Here is a 5988-nt window from a genome sequence, read left to right on the forward strand (position 1 = left end):
CTTGGAAGAGGTGGGATTGGCAAGGGACTTTAAAAGATGGGTAGGAATTCAATAGGTGAAGATGGGAAAGAAGAATATGAATGAATAAAGGCATGGACTTTGAAAAGAACAGGATTTGTTTGGGAGGAAATAGTCAATGATCTTTGGGAGGAAGCCATCCAGATTGGCTGGAGTAGAGAGTGTGTGGAGAGGAATGATATAATGAGATAAGGCTGGAAGGACAAGGTGAATACCCATTTGGGCCAGTCAATAGGGGCTGAACTTGACTCAGTAACTAACAGGGGGCAGCTGAAGATTTTCATGCAAAGGAAGTGAAATGGATATAAATCTAGACAACTAAATGCAATAGTCAGTTAATGAAAAATTTCAGCTTTCTACCTCTAGAAATGGTGGTAAATGACAATTGTAAGTGTAACAGGTCATGGAGTTGGAGTGGAGTGGCATAATGATTGGCCAACTCAATGACCTCCATCCTTATACAACAAAAAGGTTAATATCAATAATGTAGTCTAGGGCAGCTAGGTGGCACAGTGGATAAAGCACAAGCCCTGGATTCAGGAGGACCTGAGTTCAAATCCTACCTCAGACACTTGACACTTACTAGCTGTGTGACCTTGGGCAAGTCACTTAACCCTCATTGCCCTAAAATAAATAAATTAATTAATTAATTAAATTTAAAAAAATAATGTAGTCTAAAATCAAAACTATAGGTACAACAGGCATGTGCCAAGAGGAATCAACTAAGCCTCTCTCATCATATGTAGGAAAATACCAGAATGAATGCATGAGAGGTGCTTCTATATTCCAGGGACCACACAGATGAGGCGGGAACATATAGCTAAGGAGTAATGCAGTCTGGGCCTGGAGGCTCTCTGGGACATCCACAGGAGTTTGTACTAGATAGAAATGGGGATGCTGAGCCACGTAAGGACCTGGACTGAGGCCTGTGCTAAAGGGTGCTACACCCACATGGTCCCCAAAGAGATGAAACCTTGATTAAAGAAAGAGGTAAGGGAAATGAAGGCTCAGTGACAGTAACAAATTGGGGAGCCAAGGCAGAGTGAGGGCTTGTGCAGGAGGTAGTGCTCCCCAGAGATACAACAAAACACACTGCCATGTTGAGGAGGCACAAACCTTTTGGACTTTGGTCTTTGCTGGTACTGTGAGTAATGTGGGCTGTAAAGATGTTGAAGGCAGGACCTACTGGAGAACAGAGATGCTTGATGTCCTCTGAAAAGGGGAAAAGGGTTTTCTGGATTATTAGAGGATCAGAGATCATGGGCAGAGGGGAATCTCTGAAGCTTTCTGGTGCAGCCCTCTCCTTTAGAGTTTAAATGACTTGCCCAAAGTCACAAAAGTGGAAAGCCTGAGAAATGCAATTCGATTCCAGGTCCTCTGATGACAGAACCAATGTTCTTTCTGAATGTTCATAGGGATAAATAAAACTGTTCTATATCTGATGTCTTGTCATTCTGAACTCTTACAGAAGAATTAAGGACTCTTTGGGAGGGGGAGAGGGGAGGGAAAAAGCTACACACCAAAAGTTCTAGCGTTTCCCTGGCTGGACACAAACTAGAGAGATTTAGAGAGATTTAGAGAGAGGTACTGTGAACAATTCTTACATGTGTCCTTACGTCAGAAAGTACTTTTTCTTTCTTTTTCTTTTTTTAAATTTTTGCAGGGCAATGAGGGTCCCACAGCTACTAAGTGTCAAGTGTCTGAGACCGGATTTGAACTCAGGTCCTCCTGAATCCAGGGCCAGTGCTTTATCCACTGCGCCACCTAGCTGCCCCCATGAGGTACTTTTTGAGATGCGGATTACATTCTGAGGTTGATTCTCAATAGATCTGACTTGTGTCCTTTCCAGGAAAACTCTGAAATGCCAGTATACGGATTTTGTGTGTGTGTCCCTCCCCATCCCATCCCCACTACTAAAAGAACCTGAGCATCTCCTAAAGTATTCAGGCTAACACAGCATCAGATATAGATTTGATTGAACAGCTGTGCTCTAAGGCATTCCAGCTCATTAGTATCCACCTATACTGGAATACTTGCTCTCTCTTAGTCCCATCTCATGAAGCACAACCGAAAAAAGAGACTTCTACTATATTATTTCCCAAATGCTCTTTCAAGGCAAATTTTTACCAATCCACAACACTTTTATTACTTTAAGAACTGCTCTTTACTTCTTTAAACTTGAAAAATAAAACCAACCCAATCTGATTTGTTCTCCTGCTCTTTTCCTTGCATTCCCCCCAGTCTCCGCCACCCCTGGCCCATCCCAGCCCCTGTCAGGTTGATGCTACCCAAAAGTCCTCAGTGGAAAATTTTTTATATTTTACCAATCAACAGTTTGACTTGAAAAACACTTCTGGTGGACTGAGGGAGTTCATTTTCTTCCCCAGTGCTTATCTTACTATCAGGGAGTGATAGTAAACCAGATTCCCGAGGCCCTGAGGAGTAGAAGAGAGTTCAATGCTTAGTATTATCATCATCAGTGACCAACTGAGCTGAAAGAAGGGTAAGAAAGTATCTTTGATCATATTATTTATTTTGCGCACCCCCCACTCCCCAAGCTTGATCTAAGGCTGAGAAAGCTGATCTGGGGCATAAATGATATATGAGGTCAGGGCACAAGTGGAAGAGAGGAGGTGGGGCCAGACTGTTCTGTTAGACCAACAAACAATGATGCCCCATCCCCTCTGCCATCCTTGCTTCCCTGAGCTCTTCAGAAACAAAGACTTTTTCTTAACGGCAAAGGAGTGTGGGGGAAGTGTGTGATCGTTGGGATCACGGCAAATCTGTACTGCTGGCCTAGTAAGAGCCATCTTTTATGTCATTTATCTCCCCGAGGAGGTTAGCCATATCACCTCTGGAGATGCAAGTACCATGGACCCTCTCTGTTATTGTTTAGAGGACGAAGTCCTTGTTCAACTCATTACAAGTCAGTACAAATATATAGATTACAAATACAATACACCCACAAAAACAAATTCACTTTATAAGAACCAATGTTCCTTCCCCCAACTGTCCAGGATCCGGCTGACTAAAATGCCCTGCAATAGCCCCTTGTGTTTTGGTTTCTTCTCATGCAGCTCTCTGGGCACAGCCAAAGCCCTGTCGAGAGGAGGGGAAAGGCCTTCTGGTCATGAGAAGGCCTCCACAAGTATCTCTGAAATCACTTCTTGAAGCAGATCTCCACAGCCATGTTTCACCCTAGTAACAGGGAGGAGAATCACAGTTCCTCTGCTGGAGTGGAGAGAGAAGAGGAGAAGGGAGAAAGGAGGAATACATCCAGAGAACAAGGGATACAAGTTTGGCTTTTTCTCTCCTTCTTCACTGTAGTGAAACCCGCTGCTGACCCGGACCAGGAGAGTATCCCTTGTTCAGAGTCTTTTGGCTCAAACAGATGAACGAGGTAGAAAAAATGTACTCATACAACCGTGCTCATGAACGTCAATCAGCTCATCCTCAAAAACTCTGAGAGGGGGGAAAAGCCTCTCTGAATTTACTTAAAAGGGCAAAACAATAAAAGGGAGCCACTGCCAAGTTGGCTAGCTGGGTTTTCTCTGCATCATGTTTCAGGGCTCAAACAGCTCTGAGGAGACCATAATCACTTAGTCCCAGCTCCTGGCAGCATTCCTTCCCCAATGCCAAGCCTGAGGAAGTATACAGCTGAATTATTGAGCCAGAGAAAATTAGGACTGGAAGGGTCCTTCTCCATCATCCAGCCCCAAACCCTCATTTCATAGAGGCAAACCCTGAGGCTCAGAGAAACCGAGATTTGCCCAAGATCCTGAAGCTAGTCAGTGGTGGGACTGGGTCTAAAACTGAGGGGTGCAAAGAGGATAGCATTTGCCGTGGGCAAAGGAAAAAAGGCCTCACTCCATCAGCAACCCAGCCAAAGTAAGCAGAAGGCCAAATTAGACCCTGCACACCAGGCATGATGAGGAACCAGCAATTTAAAGCAGGGCATGGAAGTTACTGATGGTCTGAGTGAAGAGTGAGAAGAGAGAGTTGTTCTCTCCACCACCCAGAAGGAAGAGGGAAAGAGCAGAGACCCAGCCATCAATTCTGTAAGGGATATAAAATAATACCAAGACTGGAGACTGGTTAGCCAGAAATACTCCCGCCATCCTATCAGGCTCCCACATACTCAGACCCAAAGCTAAAAAGTCTTCATGACAGAAACTAAAACAAATAGACATTACAAAGTCCTCTGGGAGAGCTATTTTCTGTGGATAAATGTGGGCTGCTTGAGATTACATCTAGGTGGCATGAGAAGCCTTTGGGGGTTTTGGGGGGTGGGGAGTGAGGAGTGTGTGCATATGTACTAGGCACACGCACATGGATGTATTGGTGGGGGGGTGGAGGGGGGGTTATAAAAATGATGCCAAGAAGTAAACACTGAGTTGTCTTTGTATCTTTTCTTGACATCTAAGTGTCGAGCAGGAAAGCACCACATGGGGCTAGCCAACAGCATGAAGCCTTCCTTTCCAAAGGATTTGTTACAGCTGGTCAGTGTGACTGGCCTCCCTTCCAGAGCTGGTTGGAAGCAAGAGCTGGATTTCAAAAGGCCCAGTGAGAAGAATGCAGAGGACATGCCACTATTAATGTTCCTGGTTAGGGGCACTTGATGAAAATTTCTTCCAAAAAATTCCTACCTATTCCTCTCAGGCCCAAGCCCAAAATGACATCTTCTCTTCACTGTGAACTGAGGGTAAAAGAATAAATGTATTTCTCAACAGAAAGGAAGCTGCTTTTTCATTGTGTTGACGCTGATGCCAAGCCCTAGAGCAATGATATGAGGGGTGGGAGACCTTGTTTCAATTTCTCTTGTGATATCTGGGCTAAGCATTTAACCTCCCACTGTCTCAGTTGTGTCCTTGATAAAAATAAAAGCCTTAGATTTGGAGGTCGGCCTGTATAGCAGGAAAGGGGCATTAAGGGCATCTGGGGTTTTCTTGGCAAAGATACTGGAGTGGTTTGCCATTCCTTTCTCCAGATTGTTTGAGAGATGAAACTTAGGCAAATGGGATTAAGTGACTTGGCCAGGGTCACACAGCTAGAAAATGTCTGAGGCCAGATTTGAACTCAGAAAGATGAGTCTTTCTGACTCCAGGCCTGGTGCTCTATCCATTGTGTCACCTAGCACAATCAAGAATGCTTAATAAAAACCAAACTATGTATATTCACTCATTGTGCCTAATCATGCCCAAAAGGCCTTAAGAAATCTCAAAGCCATCACCATCAGTACCATCAGTCTCTGTGGGAAACACTCATCTAACTGGTTCCTCAGGAAAACAGTTGCCCAGTTCTCTTCAGTTGTGTCTTTCCTCAGATACTGTCCACACTCGAATGTTTAGTGCAAAGACCCCAACTACTCAGCATCTGAGGTTGGATTCAATTCAACAGCTGAACAAGCTCTTATCCAGCACCTATTATGAGTAAAGTATACAAAGGTGAAAACAAAATGGACCCTGCTCTCAAAGAGCTTACATTCTGCTGGGGTGCCTGGGGATACAGCATGTTCACAAGCAAGAATGTGCAAAGGATATACAAAGTAGTTTCTAGTGAGAGAGCAAGCTAATCACTGAAGGGATGAAAAAAGGCCTCTCTGGTCCTGAGTGCACCTGAGCTAGGCTTTGAAGGAAGCTGGTGATTCTAAGCACTGAAGCCTATTTACAGACTTCTCAAATTCCCAGGCACTTTCAGGATAAGGGCCTCAGGGTATTCCAAGGGGGCAGCAAGGTCTTTTATAAAAGAGAAGGTTCAACTTGGGCTCTATTTTTATTGATGCAAAGACTGGCCAGCAAAACATCCCCTGGGCATGCGCGGCTCATGCCAGCCCAGCTCAACTTGTTGCAAAAGGCAACTGGAAAGTCACATGTGAGAACAGTGGAAAGAACATATGCAACTATTCTTAGTCATGGAATGTATACAATGTCTCTCTGCCCGGTAGTTCTTTCACAAAGCTCCAGAAGGCAG

Source organism: Dromiciops gliroides, chromosome 1, assembly GCF_019393635.1.
Source record: "Dromiciops gliroides isolate mDroGli1 chromosome 1, mDroGli1.pri, whole genome shotgun sequence".
In the NCBI taxonomy this organism is placed as follows: domain Eukaryota; kingdom Metazoa; phylum Chordata; class Mammalia; order Microbiotheria; family Microbiotheriidae; genus Dromiciops; species Dromiciops gliroides.